The sequence below is a fragment of the Macaca fascicularis genome, chromosome 5, assembly GCF_037993035.2.
Source record: "Macaca fascicularis isolate 582-1 chromosome 5, T2T-MFA8v1.1".
In the NCBI taxonomy this organism is placed as follows: Eukaryota; Metazoa; Chordata; class Mammalia; order Primates; family Cercopithecidae; genus Macaca; species Macaca fascicularis.
This window is the reverse complement of record NC_088379.1, coordinates 159,611,022-159,630,587: the sequence shown is the minus strand read 5'-3', so window position 1 is coordinate 159,630,587 and position 19,566 is coordinate 159,611,022. Positions and strand designations below refer to the sequence as shown.

The following is a 19,566-nucleotide window of genomic DNA, read 5'->3' as shown; positions in this document are numbered from 1 at the left end:
CACAAATGAATTCATCAATATAAAACATTATAATTTGTTATTGTATCTCCTCAAATTCTATGCAATTAGCCTTTAACAGCAGAAGATAATTCAGGAAGATTAGGGTTCAGACAGATTATAAGGGCAAGTTCAAAAACTCCTATGTAGGATATATTTTCTATGGCTTTTGACAAAGATGAAGTAATCCTAGGAAGGTGTTTTTGACAAGACCATGAGTCTCACATTTTTTTTTATTATACTTTAAGTTATAGGGTACATGTGCACAACCTGCAGGTGTGTTACATATGTATACATGTGCCATGTTGGTGTGCTGCACCCATTAACTGGTCATGTACATTAGGTATATCTCCTAATGCTATCCCTCCGCCCTCCCCCCACCCCACGACAGGCCCCGGTGTGTGATGTTCACCACCCTGTATCCAAGTGTTCTCATTGTTCAGTTCCCATCTATGAGTGAGAACGTGCGGTGTTTGGTTTTTTGTCCTTGCGATAGTTTGCTCAGAATGATGGTTTCCAGCTGCATCCATGTCCCTACAAAGGACATGAACTCATCCTTTTTTATGGCTGCATAGTATTCCATGGTGTATATGTGCCACATTTTCTTAATCCAGTCTATCATTGATGGACATTGGGGTTGGTTCCAAGTCTTTGCTATTGTGAATAGTGCCACAATAAACATATGTGTGCATGTGTCTTTATAGTAGCATGATTTATAATCCTTTGTAATCATGGATTACAAGTAATGGGATGGCTGGGTCAAATGGTCTTTCTAGTTCTAGATCCTTGAGGAATTGCCACATTGTCTTCCACAATGGTTGAACTAGTTTACAGTCCCACCAACAGTGTAAAAGTGTTCCTATTTCTCCACATCCTCTCCAGCACCTGTTGTTTCCTAACTTTTCAATGATCGCCATTCTAACTGGTGGAGTCTCACATATTTCTAATTGGAGTTAAAGGAGACAATAGAAAAAGAAAAGAAAATACTTAGAGAGACAGTGGTTTATAATCTTCCAGAATGAATGAAAGAGCAAACTCTCTGATCCAAAAACAAACAAACAAACACCACAGTGAATTCCAAACAAAGCAAATAAGAATAAATGCATACCTAGAAAGAACATGGTGAAACTACAGAATGCCAACAATAACAAGAGCCTTTAAAGAAGCCAGAAAAAGATATTGCCATCAAAACATTGCCAAACTGACAGCTGATTTTTCAGCAGCAATAGTGGAATAATCAAAGTGTTTACAACTTTAAGTTTTCAGATAACTATCTTTCAAAAACAAAGGAGAAATAAACACAATTTTAAAGACTATTTTTAGGGCAGTTGTAAAATTGACAGTAAAATTGAGCAGGAACAACCCTGCACACGTACAACCTCTCCCACTATCAACATCTGGCATCAGAATGGCATATTTGTTGCAATTGATGAAATTAAGTTGGTACATCGTTATCACCCAGAGTCTATAGTTTACATTAGGGTTCACTCTTGGTGTTGTACATTCTGTGAGTTTGGACGAACGTAATGACACATATCCACCGTACAGAATAGTTTCACTGCCCTAAACATCCTTTGCGCACCACCAATTCAGCCTTCCTTTTCTGCTAACCCCTGGCAATTCCTGATCTTTTACTGTCTCTATAGTTTTGTCTTTTCCAGAATGTCGTATAGTTGGAATAATACAATATGTAGCCTTTTAGATTGGATTTTAGCAATCTGAGTTTAATGTACCCCATGTCTTTTCATGGCTAGGTAGCTCACTTCTTTTTAGTGCTGACTATTATTTCATTGTTGGAAGGTACCACAGTTTATTTAATCATTCACCTACTGAAGGAGACCTTGGTTGTTTCCAAGATTTGGCACTTATGAATAAAGTTGCCATAAACCTTCATGTGCAGGATTTTACATGGATATATGTTTTCATCACCTCTAGGCAAATATCAACAAGCGCAATTACTGGATCATATGTTAAGAGTATGTTTAGTTTTGTAACAAACTGAAAAACAGTCTTCCAAAGGGCCTGTACCATTTTTCATTCCCATCAGCATTGAATGAGAGTTCCTATTGCTCCACATCCTCGCCAATATTTGGTGTTGTTGGAGTTTTGAATTTTGACCATTTTAATAGATGTATAGTGGTATTTCGATGTTTTAATTTGCATTTCCCTGATGACATACAATGTGGAATTTCTTTTCATATGCTTACTTGCCCTCTGTACAACTTCTTTGGTGAGATAATGCTTAGTTCTTTGGCCCATTTTTTAAAAATTGAGTTGTTAATTTTCTTTTGTTGAGTTTTAAGATTTCTTTGTATATTTTGGATAACAATACCTTTATCAAATAGGTCTTTTGCAAATATTTTTCCCCCAGTCTGTGGTTTGTCTTCTCATTCTCTTGATACTGTCTTTTTCAGAGCAGAAGTTTTTAATTGTAATGAAGCCCAATTTATCAATTATTTCTCTCAAGAATTGGGCCTTTGGTGTTGTACCTAAAAAGTCACCACCATACCCAAAGTCATAAGCTTTTTCCTGTGCTATCTTCTAGGAGTTTTATAGTTTTGAATTTTACACTTAGGTCTATAATCTATTTTGAGTTAATCTTTTGTGAAAGGTGTGAAGTTGTCCCATATTCTTTTTTTTTTTTTTTTTTTTTGCATGTTGATATTCAGTTGTTCCAACACCATTTGTTGAAAAGATTGTCTTTTGTCTATTGAATTGCCTTTGCTTCTTTGTCCAAGATTAGTTGGCTATATTTGTGTGGGTTTAATTCTGAGCTCTCTATTCTGTTCCATTGATCTATTAGTCTATTGTTTTGCTAAATACCACACTGTCTTGATTATCAAAGCTTTATAGTAAGTCTTGAAATTTGGCAACATCAGTCTTTTGACTTCATTCTTCTTTTTAAATATTGTGTGACAATTCTGAGTCTTTTGCCTCTTCCTATAAGCTTTAGAATCAGTTTGTTGATATCCTCCAAATAACTTGCTGGGATTTTGACCAAGATTGCATTGAATCTATAGATTACATTGAAAAGAACTGATGTCTTGACAATTTTCAGTTTTCCTATACTTGAACACGGACTATGTCTCCATCTTTTTATTTCATTGATTTCTTTCACTGTAGTTTTGTAGTTTTCCTGATGTAGATCTTGTACATATTTTATTAAATTTATACCTAAGCATTTTATTTTTGGAGATGATAATATAAATGGTATTATGTTTTTAATTTCAAATTCTGTTTGGTCTTTGCTAGTGTATAGAAAAGCAATTGATTTGTATATATTAACCTTCTATACTGTAACTTTACTATAATCTATTAATTTGTTTTGTTGTTGTCATCATTTTTTTTTTTTTTTTTTTTTTTTCTTTTTAGAGACGGGTCTTGCTCTGTTACCCAGGTTGGAGTGCAGTGGCACAATCATAGCTCACTGCAGCCTCAAGCTCTTGGGCTCAAGTGGTTTTTCTGCCTTAGCCTCCCAAGTAGCTGGGACTACAGGTGCACACCACTGCACCTAGGTAATTGAAAAAATTCTTTTTGTAGAAACAAGGTCTTGCTTTGTTGCCCAGGTTGGTCTCGAACTCCTGGCCACAAGCAATCCTCCTGTCTCAGCCTCACAAAATGCTGGGATTACAGGCATGCACCACTGTGCCTGGCCCCAGGAATTTTTTTTTGATGTTGTTGATTCTTTCAGATTTTCTAGATAAACAATTATGTCATGTGTGAATACAGACAGTTTATTTCTTCCTTCCCAATCTGTATATATATTTCCTTCTCTCATCTTACGGCATTAGTTAGAACTTCCAGTATCATCTTGAAATGTGAGTGGTGAGAAGGGACATTCTTGCCCCGTTCCTGATCTTGGCAGGAAAGCTTCTAGGTTCTCAGAAACAAATTTTTTGAAGACAAAAACGGAGATTTCTACCAACAGATTTATGTCAAAGAAATTTTTTAATGAAAGATTTTTGTTTCCAAAATGAAAGAATTTTGGAATTTTGCTTTGGTTTATGTGTCTTTGTTTTGTTTCACCTGCCATTCTCTATTACTGAAAGTTGATGGTGGTAGCTGAATAGTCCATGTTTTCTTGGTTGCTTATTATATTCTTTTTAAAAACAACAATAGTATTTTATTGGGTACCGTTTACATATGGCAATATGCAGAAATACTAAGTGTACAGCTTAATGACTACACAAACAAATATGTGTAGAGATATATATATACACACATATACATACACACTAATAAAATTTAGGTAATGCTGATATTCTAATATTAACAAAGTACACTTTAAGGATAAAAGCATTAAAAGATTTTCTTGATCTAAAATAACGATGAAATAAAAACCAAGGAAAATTACAGATTAATCTCCTTTATGAATATATATGAAAGTCACCAAGGAAATATTCACAAAATAAACTACACAACGTACTTCAGGCTCAAGTTGAATTTGTTTCAGGAATGCAGGTTGATTAAACGTTCTCAAGTTTATTAATCTAATACTACCTTAACAAACTATGAAGAAAGAAAACATACAATTATCTCAATATATAAGGCAATTATGGAGAAAATTTTAAAAATTAATTGGAAATGCATTATCGAGTTTCAGGTTGGACAAAGGACTTACATGTGAAAGGCAAAACTTTAAAACTTTTAGAAGGAAATAGAGGAGAATAAATTACCTCATAATAAGTAGCAATTTCTTTAACAAGACATCTAAAACAAATCATAAAGAAAAAGGTTAATACATTGAACTACATTAAAATGAATAATTCTATTCATCAATAAACCCCAATTTGTGACATATATACCTAGCAAAGGATTAGTCTCCAAAATATATGGAACTCAAAAGATAATTTTTAAAACTCAAAATCACTGAAAAAAAGACAGACAACCTAATAGAAAAAATGGGCAAAAGACACAAATGGGTATTTTCCAGAAAGACAGCGGGACTGGCAACAAACATATGGGGAATGCAAATTAAAATAACATAAAATACTACTTGTACCAATCACACCAGCAATAATTACAAAGTTGGATCAGTAACAAGTGTTAGACAGATTCTCAAGCAATAACAGAAGGCAAGTATGAGTACAGTTGGCCCTCCATATCCATGGGTTGTATATTCGTGGATTCAACCAACCACGGATAGAAAATATTTGGAAAGAAGAGGGTGCTTGCATTTGTACTGAACAAGTACCAACTTTTTTCCTTATCATTATTTCTTAAACAATACAGCATAACAACTATTTACATAACATTTACATTGTGTTGGGTATACTAAGTAACCTAAAGATTAAAGTATATGGAAGGTTATGCACAGGTTATATGCAAATCCTATGCCATTTCTACATAAGGGACTTTATAGTATCTGTGGATTTTGATATCTATAGGAAGTCCTGGAACAAACCCTCCACAGATCCTGAAGGATAACTGTATAAATTAGTACTGGAAAACGAGTTGGCATTATCCAGTAAATAAAGTTAAAGGTGTCCATGTCCAATAACGCAACAATTCTACTTCTAGGTAGATAAACCTAGATAAACTTTTGCATATGAATACCAGGAGATATACAAGAATGTTCAAGGCAGGCATGTTTGTAAGAGCCAAGCAGACACACAAATAAATAAAAGTCTATAAAAATTTCAATATTCATCCAAAGCAAAAATAAATTATGCTGTAAATTGTAGCATATTCATAAAATGGAATACTCTTTGGTGATGAAAAATGAATTATTCCTACATGCCTCAACATGAACAAATCCCAAAAGATAATTTTTTAATATACATTTTTATTGCATATATTTAAGGTATCCAACACGATGTGATGGGATACATATAGTTACATATAGTGAAGCAAATTAACATATCCATAATCTCACATAGGTACCTATTTCTTCTTTGTTTCTGTGGCAACAGTAACTAAAATCTACTCAGCAGGTTTCCCAAATACAGTGCAATTTTATTGCCTATATTCTTCATGATGTACATTAGATCTCTAGTCTCATTCAGTTCACATATTTGACCTTCATCTCTCTATCACCTGCCCATAAAAACAGTTTTATTCTCTATCTCTGTATATTTGACTTTTTCTTTTAGATTTCACAAATAAGCAAGATAACGCAATATTTTTCTTTCTGCATCTGGCTTATTTCCCTTAGTATAACATCCTCCAGGTTCACTATGTGTGGCAAATGGCAGAATCTTCTTTTTCAATATTGAATAATATACGTTCAGTGTAAGAGAACTATATGTATATGTATATGTATATCACAGTTTATCCATTTGTCCATTAACGGACACCTAGGCTCTTTTCACATCTTGGCTATTGAGAATAGTACTGCAATGAACATGGGATTGTGGATGCCTTTACGAGGTGATTATTTCATTTACTTTGGGTCTATGCTCAGAAGAAGGATTGCTGGGTCAGATCATGATGGTTCTCATTTAAATTTCTTTAGACATCTCAATATTATTTTTCATAATGGTTGTACCAATCTATAACCCTACCAACAATGTACTAGGGCTCCCTGTTCTCCACAACTCCACCAACATTTATCTTTTGTTTTTTTGATAACAGCCATCCTAATGGGTGTGAGACGATATCTCAATGGTTTTTATTTGCATTCTTCTGACGATTAATGATGTTGGGTGCCTTTTCATATATCTGTTGGCCACTTTTATGTCTTATTTGGAGAAGTGTCGACAAGTGCTCTTTTCCCATTTTAAAATCAAGCTATTTGATTTCCTATTTATTGAGTTGTATGAGTTCTTTATTAATTTTGGATATTATCCCCTTATCAGATGCATGGTTTGCAAATATTTTTCTCAATCCATAGGCTGTCATTTTATTTTGTTGGTTATTTACTTTGCTGTACAAATCTTTGTAGTTCAATGTAATCTCATTTATTTATTTTTGCTTTTGTAGCCTGAGCTTTTTTTTTTTTCATTTTTTGGTGGGATATTCAAAAAATTATTTCCAAGGCCAATGTCCAGGAGCTTTTTGTGTTCTCTTTAAGGAATTTTATAGTTTTAGGCCTTATATTTTATAAATTTTGCATATGTGTGGAAATTCAATTTTCTCAGCACTATTTATTGAAGATCCTATCCTTTTCCCACTGTATCCTCTTGGTGTCTCTGTCAAAAATTAGCTTACTGTATATGTTTGAATTTATATCTGCACTCCATTCTGTTACACTGTGTCTGTTTTTGTGTAAGTACTATACTGATTTGTTTACTATAACATTGTAATATAATTTTAAATCAGGAAGTATGATACCTCCAAGTTTTTTCAGAAGACAATTTTTAGTGAAAAAACTGAGGTATGGAAGGAAACAAACAGCATGATTCTACATATGTAAAGTTGAAAATTATGTAAATTTAAGCAATAGATTGTTTAGACATATATACACTAGTTGCAAAAACTATAGAGACAAGGAAGACAACAACAAACATAAAATTCAGGTATATTAATATTAGCAGCCTGAGGAGAAAGACTTGCAACTCATATTTATTTTTAACCTACTCCTCTCCCTGCCCCCATTGTATAGACATAGTTAAGCAGGGAACTCAGTGCATTGCAAATTGGACACTGAGAAAGTATTAGATAAACCCGTTTGTGCTGACTTTCCCTGCTGTTTTCTTCTGATTTACTTCTTGACTTCATAAAATAATTTTTTTTCACAAAGCATGGAGTGGTACTATAAGTAAAGAATATTTATGTTTTCAAACAATTCTTCAGTTTCTCTTCTCTTCCCTCATGTAGTTCTACAGTCCTTCTAGTTGTTTTAGAAATCAAAGCTGTGCTAAGAACAGCTACCTTGAATATTTCAATAGCGCCTTTTCAAAAGCTGCCTCTCTGAACCCTTCAGATGAAAAGGAAATCATTTGGTCTTTCAAGTGACCTGATTGAGACTCTACATCTGACAAATCCAGCTCATAATTTGGATGAAACTGTCCATGATCTCATCCATAATCAGCATAAATTTTTGTGGTATGCTTCTTTTCAGTAGATGCATTTCTAAATAATACCTGAATCCCATTTTGAAAGAACTTATTTCATATGTACCAGAATTATTGACTATAACTGTGAGACATAGACTTCCAATTATGGGTTCATGCTACAGTTTATAATTGCACCATACATTTCCTTTTGTAAAAATACGTATTTTCCTCATGTCTATTCTTCTTGGAGCTCCACTTTTCATGAAGAGTATCTCTGCAAGAAGAGAAAGCTGGTTTCTCCATCAAAGCTGAGGAACTGGCATGTCAGTGTTTTGTAGGATCTGAACATTTTTCAACAACGTTTGGGTCTTAATCCTAAGAAAATAAACAGAAGTTAATATGAGTCAAGCAATATAGACCTCTTCTTTGGAGCATTCTTGTGCTTTGGTGTTTAACATAGTCAGTGTCTGGCAGGTAACTAAAGTCAAAAAGAAAAATAGGGAGATTATCTTTCAAAATATAGTCATGAACTGATTTGTCATAAAATTTAGTATGTAATGCCAGAGAAAAAGCAGAACTATGTATAATTCACGGTTATATACTTCAGTTTTTTCTTTGCCACTTCTTAGATAGAGTATATAAATTCTCTAAAACATGCAAATTAACTCATTTATGTAATTGATTACTTATAGTTAATAATTATGTAACCATTTATTTTAAAAGGATACTGTACCCACTTCTGAAAAGGCTTCGGGGCAGTTTACATATTAACCCATAGTTCAAAGGCACATTATCATGTCTCAGTACTAAATGAATTAGACCCTGGAAAACATAAAGGAGGTGGTACTATCAAAGACCAGTTATGGTCGGAGTTTTTTGAATGGCTCCCACCTCAGACACTACCTCCTCCCTGCACTCTTAACTGGAGGTTGCTTGTACTTGAACCTTCCACTTAACCACATGGGTTGGCTGGGCTGGTGGGCAGAAGCAGGAAGAACGACATGGGCAAGAGTGTAGACTTTGCAGATGACAAACTACCTGGTTTAGACACCGTTAGACTTTGGGCAAGTTATTAACCATCTCAGAGCCTTAGTTTCCTCATTTGTAAAATGGGAGTTATGGCATTAACCTCACAGATGAGAATTACATGAATTTAGTAAATGTACATGTAAAGCACTTAGAACAGAACCAGGTACACGGTAAGTGCTAAATAACTATTAACATTTGCTCATTCAATATTCTTCAAATGTCCTATGAAAATCCTTCTTCCTTTGAAACTTATGCCTCTCAAATTCACCATTGCCATCTTTTCTTGTTGTTCTTATCATTTCCTGACATGGTTTATGATTTTTCTCTCCCTCCCAAATCTACCATAATCCTGGTGTCTTCAGTGTCCGTGTGGATGACCTTTGCAATACCCAGTGCCTTCCCTTCTTCAACATCACTGACCTTCATCTCCACACATATATCAGCAACTCACCCCTTCCCCTTCATATTACCTGGAGCTACTCCACCTGTTCAGACTTCTTTCCATCAGCTCCTACAATCCACATTGCTCCAATCATACCTGCTTATCCTCCACAGTTGTGAAGCCCCATCCCTCTCTTTCCTCTTCTGGTTTTACTTCCTTCATCCTGCTTTGGTTTAGCTCTTCAACCTGTCTCTTTAAACAATACTTTCAACTTCTCACTCTTCTTGCTTTCTTTTCCTTCTGCAACACTTACCCAAATGTGGATTGATCCATCCTTCTTTGCTCCTAAAACCACTCTAAGTAAATCACTCGACCATGTGCACTAGAACCATTAACTCTTGGTCTGTGCCCTCACCTGAGCCCTTAACACACAGTCTGGCAGCCTCCTCCATGCCGCTAGCTAGCTCTGTGTTTCTTTGCCAACCTTGCACTCCCCTCTTTGCTGAACTCTGATATACACTCACCAAGTTCTAAACCATTTCCTAAGTATGTCTCGAATCTAAAAGCCTCTTTACATTGCTTCTCTGCAGCACATCAACTCAATTGGTCTCCTTTCCTCTTCTCCAAAATATTCTTTCTGTTGCCAAAGTGATCTTCCTAATATGCAGGTACCATCATGTTCAGCACATACTTAATATCCTTCAGTAACTCCCTCCCTACTGTTTGCTGAATAAGTCTCACTCATAGCTTGGCCAAGGTGCTTTGTGAGCAAGCCTCTGTTTACCTCTCTTACATTCCCTCCCAATTCTTCTAACCTGCACCCTATGCACTCAATTACTTGTACTTCCTCAGCTGTGTCATATTCTGTCGCATCTCCGTGTATCTCATATGCTACCTTCTTTGCAGGGAATACCCTGTTTTTCTTTATCTACCTGGATAATTCCTACTGTCTTTTTGGGTTCATTCAAGTGTTACTGCTTGTCAGCTCTGGTACAGAGTCTTCCCAAACCCTTCCTCTTAGAACCCACCACCAGGCTGGTTGAGTATCTCCCTTTGCTCTTCTGTAGTGCCGATCTCTATGAAGTACTTACCATGCCTGCCAGCAATTGGCACACAGGAAATGGCTAGTAAATGAATGAATAAGTTAAGACATCCCATTTCCATAAACTAACAATAAGAACTATCAAAGCATTTCATTTTACATGTGCGTTTGTAATAGAGATTTCGAAAACTGTGGAGCTGGTTTTGGTAGGGTATGTATTACAGAGTGACTGATACTCCAATTATCTGGTTCCTGGGCAGCCCAAATGCTCAGGTAACTATCTTAGGAAAACCAAAGACTTGACTGAGAGCTACCACTTTCTGAACAATGCTGGGAGTCCAACAGTTTCTTAGGCCCCTGGGGTTGTCTTCTCATTCCCCTCCTGGCAGCAAGATGGCTTCAGGAGCTGTGGCATCACATCTCTATGCAACAACACTTAAGAGTCAAACAAAGCTCCGTTTCTCTCTTGTGTTTCTTTGTTAAAGAGGCAACAGAAATCCTTTCCCAAACTCCTCCCCAATCTGTACCATCAGAATATTTTTCTCCAATCTCACAGCCAAAACCAGGTCACATTCCAAACCTCTAAACTGGTTACAGAAATGGAGAATGGGGGCAGATCAATGAGGATTTACTTGAATCACTTAAGGGTCTAGGGCACTAGTACACAATTAAGGTCTGTCCTCAAGGACATGGAGAGAAATGACAGTTGAATAGCCAACTCTCAGTCTTTGCTAAAACAAGTGACATAGTAGAACAAATATTGGATTTAGAGTCAGGCACACTGTAATTGGATTTCCATTTCTGTTGTTTCCTACTTGTGTGACCTTGGGCACCTTCCTTATCTCCCTGAGATTCAATCTCCTCATCTATAAGATGAGGATACCAAAATCTAATTTTTAAGATTACCAAGAAGATTAAATAAAATAACATCTATAATGTTGCTAACCCACAACGAACATTCATTCACTTAAAAATATTTTTGGACACTTACTATGTGCCAGGCACTCTGCCAGGGATATAGGGGTGAATGAGACAGATATGATCCTCCCTTCGTATAATTTATTAACAATTGATGTTAGTTTTTTAAAGTTTTCTAATTTTGCCAAGAAGTTTAGTCTTCTAATTTTGCCATGATGAGGATGACAGCAAAATCTAACTTTTTAAAATTTATTTCATTTCATTTCATTTCATTTCATTTCATTTCATTTCATTGAGACGGAGTCTCGCTCTGTCACCCAGCCTGGAGTGCATTGGCACGATCTCGGCTCACTGCAAACTCCGCCTCCCAGGTTCACGCCATTCTCCCGCCTCAGCCTCCGGAGTAGCTGGGACTGCAGGCGCCCACCACCATGCCCAGCTAATTTTTTTTTTTTTAATTTTTAATAGAGACAGGGTTTCACTGTGTTAGCCAGGATGGTCTTGATCTCCTGACCTCATGATCCGCTCACCTTGGCCTCCCAAAGTGCTGGGATAATGGGCGTGAGCCACCGTGCAAGGCCAAAATCTAACTTTTAAGATTACCAAGGAGATTAAATAAAATAACATCTATAATGTTGCTAACCCACAACAAACATTCATTCACTTAAAAATATTTTTTGAACACTTACTATGTGCCAGGCACTCTGCCAGGGATGTAGGGGTGAATGAGACAGATATGATCCCCTCTTCCTATAATTTACTAACAATCGATGTTAGTTTTTAAAGTTTTCTAATTTTGCCAAGAAATTCAGAAGCACTTTGATTACCTTGACGATCAAGTTTTAAAGAAACCTAATGTCTCAGACGTGCTTACAGCTTCTGAGATTTTATATTTAATGTGTGATTCAAAACTTTTTTTTGCTTTATTCTATTTAATTAAAAGTTTCCTACTAGTTCAACCATTGTGGAAGACTGTGTGGCAATTCCTCAAGGATCTAGAACTAGAAATACCATTTGACCCAGCCATCCCATTACTGGGTATATACCCAAAGGATTATAAATCATGCTGCTATAAAGACACATGGACACGTATGTTTATTGCAGCACTATTCACAATAGCGAAGACTTGGAACCAACCCAAATGTCCACCAATGGTAGACTGGATTAAGAAAATGTGGCACATATACACCATAGAATACTACGCAGCCATAAAAAAGGATGAGTTCATGTCCTTTGTAGGGACATGGATGCAGCTGGAAACCATCATTCTGAGCAAACTATCGCAAGGACAGAAAGCCAAACACCGCATGTATCTCACTCATAGGTGGGAATTGAACAATGAGAACACTTGGATACAGGGTGGGGAACATCACACACTGGGGCTTGTCTTGGGGTGGGGGGAGCTGGGAGGGATAGCATTAGGAGATATACCTAATGTAAATGATGAGTTAACGGGTGCAGCACACCAACATGGCACATGTATACATATGTAACAAACCTGCCCATTGAGCACATGTACCCTAGAACTTAAAGTATAATAAATAAATAAACAAATAATAAAAGTTTCCTGTCAAGAAAATGAAAAGACAAGCCACAGACTGGGAGAAAATGTTTGCAAAAGATATATCAGATAATAGGCTGTTACTCGAAATACAGGAATAAATCTTACAATTCAGCAACAAGCATATAAACAATCCAGTTTTAAAATGGACCAAAGAATTACACAGACACCTCACCAACAAAGGTATAGATGGCAAATAAACGTTTGAAAAGATGCTCCACATCCTGTCATCAGGGAAATGCAAAATAAAGCAGCATCGAGATACTACTGTAAACCTATTAGAATGTCCCAAATCCAGAACCCTGACAACACCCAGTGCTGGTTGAGGATGTGGAGCAACAGGAATTCTCATTCATTGCTGGTGGGTATGCCAATGATATAGCCACTTTGGAAGACAGTTTGGCAGTTTCTTACAAAACTAAACATTTTCTTAGCATATGATCCAGCAGTCGTGCTCCTTGGTATTTACCCAGAGGAGCTGAAAACACATGTCCACAGAAAAGCCTGCACATGAATGTTTATGGCAGCTTTATTCATAAGTGCCCAAAGTGGGAAACAACTAAAATGTCCTTCAGTAGGTGAATGGAAAAATAAACCGTGGTACCTCCAGACAATAAAATAATGTTCAACACTAAAAGGAAATGAGCAATTCGACCATGAAAAGGCATGGAGAAACCTTAAATGCATCTTCGGTAAGTGAAAGAAGACAAACTGAAAGGCTCCATGTGTACATATGATTCCAACTATGCAACATTCTGGAAGGGCTAACCTATGGAGCCAGTAAAAGATCAGGGCGTGCCAGGGTTTAGGGGAAAGGGGGAAATGAATAGGCAGAGCACAGATGGTTTTTAGGATAGTGAAACTATTCTGTATGATACTCTAATGGTGGAGACATGCCATTATATGTTTTTCCAAAGCTATAGAGTGTACAATGTCAAGAGTGAACATTAATGTAAATTATGAACTCTGGGTGATAATGATCTGTCAATGTAGATTCATCTGTTATAACAAATGTATCACTCTGGTGGGAGACGCTGATAGTGGGTGAGGCTGTGAGTGTGCTGGGGACAGACAATATATGGGAACTCCCTGATAACTTTTGCTCAATTTTACCATGAACCTAAAGCTGCTCTAAGGAATAAAGTTTATTGAAACAAAACACAATTATCAGAGACATTTGTATTTTTGTGAGTATACTGTCACTATGAATACCATCCTGTTCCTAACCTAAAGATGACGGGCAAAGTGCAATTTTTAGAAAGTGGACAATGAAAACAATATCCAAAACAACCTTATAAGCCTAGAAAAAAGTTCAGATACATATGGTCACCTTATCTGAGTAGTCATGTACCTGGTCCAGAGTCAAGGCAGATGCAATTCACAGGAAGGGTTAACCTCCATTTAGTAGGAACAATCAGGTAATTAGAGTGACCCATTCCCCAGCCAGGTCCACTGAGAGTTTTTCCTCTTTTATATCAAATAAACAACATAGTTAAGAGGGATTATCAAGATACATTTGCTATGTTTTGGTGATAAAACAAAAAAATGTTCTATTAATCACAAACTCTATCCCATTACAAAAGTTTACTGTTTTGAGTTGGACTGCATTATTTTTCAGCGAACACTCACTCCCTCCCACCTTTTCCTCAGAGCAGAATATGTTTTTCTACCTTTGGGCTTAGCTATGTGACGTGCTTTGGCCACTGGAAATTAGCAGATGTGACGCAAGCAGCAGCCCTCAATATGGTTGAGTGGTGGACACATTGTGTTGTTCTCCAGTGATCTGCCTGGAGAGCAGGGCCTTTTTGACCTCTGGCCCATCATCCTAAGTTGCAGAATAAAAAATGTAGAGGTGACCCAAACCCAACCCCAAACCTAGAAACAAACCCAGCCAACGTGCAACTTGAAGCAGAGCTGCCCTGCCCGGCTGAACTTGCATCAGCCCAGCTGAAGTTGACTGTGAGTGTGAGAATAAGTGCTTGCTATTGTGAGCCACTGAGCTGTGGAGAGTTTTGCCATTATGGTGGCAATAACTGTTTTACAGCTATAATCAGAAGTGTAAAGGTCAGGTTGCTATGACTCCTCTAATAGTAATGGACTTGGCTCCATTTACCTCACTCTGCACTGCTCTATGAAACTAGGGATTCAGATTTCAAGGTGTTTTAGTGCCTTGAAGGCCCAGGGTATCCCCATCAGATCCCTGTGAAATTTGAAGGGAGGTGGAAGGAGACAGAGATGGGTGTCCCTGGGGTTAGTGAAGAGGAGCTAGAATTTGGGACTTCTAGGGCCATAGCAACAATGGGAAAAATAGTGGAAGAGACTATACCTGCATTCAGGTTAGCAGGCATGCTGTTCGGCATTTACTTAAAAAAACGGGATGTCCTCCTTTGGAGGAAGATGTACAAAGAGTTATTTTAGAACACAGGTAAGTTATGTTTTTTAACAGCCAACTGTTGAGATCAGCAAAATTATAACCTAGGAAAAGTGTCACTTTCGAGGTAAAAACTGCATATATTTAGAGAAATGATACACTGTATATGCTTGCAGTGGGAATGTCAATTGGTCTAAACCCTTTGGAAAACTTTGGAGTAACTGGGAAAACAAACACATATTGGGTAAAGTTGAAGAAGATCGTATCTTATGAGACAGTGGTTTTGCTGCTGGGTATGTACCATAGGCCAATGGGTCTCAACAGGACTGGTGCCACACCTGGGAGGCAGGTCTGCTTATAATAGTGATGGAGGGTGTGTGCGTGTGTGTGTGTGTGTGTGTTACTGCCATTTAATAGGTAAGAGCCAGATATCCTGTATGTCCTGAAATTTGGATGGTCTCATTGAAAAAAGAATTGTCCTGGGTCCTTCATGACTTTAGAAGGATTAGTAGAACATTTATATAGATGGGAAACCTGATTATAATTATCTAAGAGTATAATATAACCCTCTTTTAGATATAAATAATAAGTACTCTGTAAGGTCTTAATTGTATGCCAAATTTTTCAGAGATGCAACTACTAAATAAAGGCAGCCTGAATTGTGTTTTGTTCAGAACGTTACCAAGAGTTCTTCACATCACCAATAGTTGCATCACTTGCAATGTTTGAGTTACCAGTCTCACAATCTTCTATCACTCTTCATCTGTGAACTGCCTCATCATGTCTCCTAATGTAGTGTAGTGTATTTGTGGTTACTGACATATTGAAACACACATTATTTTATTAAAATTACTGTTCTTACATTTTTACTTTATATCATAGAAAGTATATTGCAGTGATTTTTTAAAATGTGTGAAGATAAGTTATGAATTTCATTTCAAGATAGTAAGTGGGGTGATACAAAATATTTATTAATAAAGAGTACAGGTCTGATTGTGGTAAGAACTACAGCCCAAGATTAATTCACGTATGTGCCCAAAGGTAACATTAGGTAGAATTGTGTTCTCCAATACAATAGTTATTAATCTCATTAATTAAAACTAAACAGACTAAGAATGTGATTCTTCAGTCATGCTAGCTACATTTCAAGTGCTCCATAGCCACATGTGGCAAGTGGCAACAGTCTTGTTGAGTGCAGATATAGGACATTTCCATCATTGCAGAAAGTTCTTTTGGACATTTGGCAACAATATTTATGGTATCAAAAAACTGGAAACAACCTACAAATATCTCACTTATCCATTCCCCTTTTAAGAAACAGGGGACATGAAAGAATGGATAAGTAAGGCAACAGGGGACAGGGAAATGCATGAGTAAGTGAGATATTACACAGCAATGAAAATGAATGCTTACGTGTATCAACACAAATGAATCTCATAAATAATGAGTGAACAAAGCAAAAAGAAGACATGCATTTTTAGAGCATTTAAACATAAAATAGTACTATATGTGGTTTATGGATCCATATATAGCAAAGATATTTTTAAAATGCATGAGGTTGATAAATAAAATATTCAGGTTAGCAGTTACCTATGGCAGCAAGGGAGGAAATGGAGAGGAGTAAAATGGAGGTTTACCTGCAATGGTAATGTTTCATTTCTTCATGGGTGAGGAAGGCATACAAGAATTCATTATTCTTTATATGTTTTTGATATAAAGAATATAAGTTTTTAATATATTTTTATATATTACATATTGCAAAATAATTTTTTCAGTGAAGAAACATTCATGAGCTCCTAAGGGCATGGAGACCTGTTTTGCTCATGGTTCTATCCTTAATGCCAAACAAAGTTCCTGGCACAGAGTAGATGCTCAATTAATATTTGTTGAATAGTCAGCCAAACATATAAAGTAAAACTTCACATATTATAGTTTGGACTCTAACACAGATGTAATGTGCTTCCATCCCACCCAATCAGGGTATCCAGTAACATAAACTCTTTTTTTTTTTTAAGAGACAAGGTCTCACTCAGTTCCCAGGCTGGAGTACAGTGGTGTAATCATAGCTTACTGCAGCCTTAAACTCCTGGGCTCAGGTGATCCTTCCACTTGAACTTTCAGGTAGCTAGGACTACAGGTACATGCCACTATGCTTGGCTATTTTTTTTGTATTATTATTCTTATTATTTTTGTAGAGACAGTGTCTCACTATGTTGCCTGGCTGGTCTCAAACTCTTGGCCTCAAGCGATCTTCCCGCCTTGGCTTCCCAAAGTGCTGGGGTGATAGGTGTGAGCCACCATGTCTGATCAGAAACATTTTCTTAATCATGCATTAAAGTTACAAATATCTATTAAGGGCCAGCTATAGGGCAGGAGCTCCTCCAATGTTAGGGATACAACAATGAACATTAACTAAATACGGCAGGAGAGGGAATACAGATAATAAAGAAAAAATAAGTACAGTAGATAGTAAGTCACATGGAGACAAGTGCCCTTAAGAAAAATAAAGCTGGAAAGGGAAGGGGAAGAGAAAACGTTAGATGTTAGGCATTATTAAATAGGGTAGTCAGGTTGTTCTCTTTGAACATGTGACCTTTTAGCTAAGATTTGAAGTGAGGGAGGGGGTGATGAGCATCTGAGTGGGAGGGAAGAGCGTATACAGACCTCAAGGCAGTGGCTGCTAGGAAAAAGAGGCCGGCAGGGCAGAAGGAGTCTGAGTGCCTGGGGGAGGGTCAGAGACTGGGCAGAGCTTTCTAAATCACTGTAAGGACTTTGGCTTTTATTCTATGTAATACTGAGGATTTGCAGCAAAGGAATGACATCACCTGGCTTACATGTTTAAAGAATCACTCTCTTTTGAGAATGAGTGATGGTAGGGAAGTAGAAACAGGGAGACCAGTTAAGATATTATCACAGTCATTCAAGTCAGAGATGATGGCAGCTAGAACCAGAGTAGCAACAGAGGAGGTGATAAGAAGTAGTCAGATGCTTGGCTTATTTCGAAGATGTGGGCACAGCTATCATGTCTCCAGGGTATGAGGAAAAAAAAAAAAAAAAAGAGCACTCAGGGATAACAAGAAGATTTTTGGCTTGGAGCTGCCATTTGCTGAGAAGAGGCAGGGAGCTGGTTGGATGGGGTTGGAAGTGCAGTTCAGTTTGGGAAGTGTTAAGTTTGAAATGTTTACTAGGCACCCAAATGGAGTTGCTAAGTACATAGCTGGTATATGAGCTTGGGGTTCAAGGGACACGTAGAGGCTAGAGGAATAAATTGGAGAGCCATTGGCATATAGGTGGTATTTAAAGGCAAAAAATAAGATCAGATCATCCAGGGAGTAACTGTAACTAGCAAAGAAGAGAGGACCAAGGGCCATGTCTTGAGGCACTGTAATGTATAGAAGTCAGGAAAAGGAGGGGGTGGAGGATCAGATAATGAGGTAGTAGACATCCATGCAAAGGCAGTGCCTTGGAAACCGAGTTGAGAAAGTACTTAAAGGAGGGGAGGAGTGACCAACTGTGTCAAATTATGCTCAGGATTTAAGAGGATGACAATAATAGACCATTGTATTAAGCAAAATGAAGGTTATGGAGGACCTTGGCCTGGGTAGTTCTGGAGGAGTGGTACAAGGGGTGTGAGACGCTTCTTGTACAGGGCTCAGGAGAGAAAGGAATAAAAAGATAGACAACTCTTTTGAGGCCATTTTCTGACTAATATGACTTTTAGACAGAAAGAGAATCCATGTATTCCTGACTAAATAGACACCAATACATACTGGAATCCAGAAATCTAAACATATCATATCTTATCTCAAAAGGATAGAACACAAAGCAGCAAGAAAAGTTCACTTAAGTATAAGAGTTTTCTTCACTTTCTAGAAACGAAAAGAACCACCCAGAGAAACTGTCTGAACTAGGGATCCTGGTAGAAGAAATACTCACCTAAGTGAGTTGATCAACTTTCTCTAATTTTATGTGATGTTAAATAAGCCTCCTTTAGTTGTCATTGAATCAGATTTTCCTACTTGTACATTAGTGATTGGAAAAATAGATTAGCTCAGCTCTATTATGTTATTTGCTAGAAAAGCCACTTATCTCATGAGAACTTTAACCCCAGGGACCAATTAACCTGTCGATTTATCCAGGATCAATACAGATGATTCTCAGATAAGTCAAGCTTAACATTCAAGAATCACGACAGAAAACCAAGTGTGGTCATGCGTGCCTGTAGTCCCAGCTACTCAGGAAGCAGAGGTGGCAGGATCTCTTGAGCCCAGGAATTTGAGGCTGTAGTTGTGCAATGACTGCATCTGCGAGCAGTCACTGCACTCCAGC

At 37.2% G+C, this 19,566-nt stretch overlaps 1 long non-coding RNA gene across 1 annotated transcript in view; it reads right to left on the bottom strand.

The window, feature by feature from the left end:
- Window positions 1–7,118: 7,118 nt before the first annotated feature.
- Window positions 7,119–19,566, bottom strand: part of LOC102120384 (uncharacterized) — a 78,417-nt gene continuing 65,969 nt past the window's right edge. Inside the window, exon 5 of the long non-coding RNA XR_006698351.3 lies at window positions 7,119–8,309. This is a non-coding gene — a long non-coding RNA (uncharacterized lncRNA). The remainder of the gene's footprint in view (window positions 8,310–19,566) is intronic.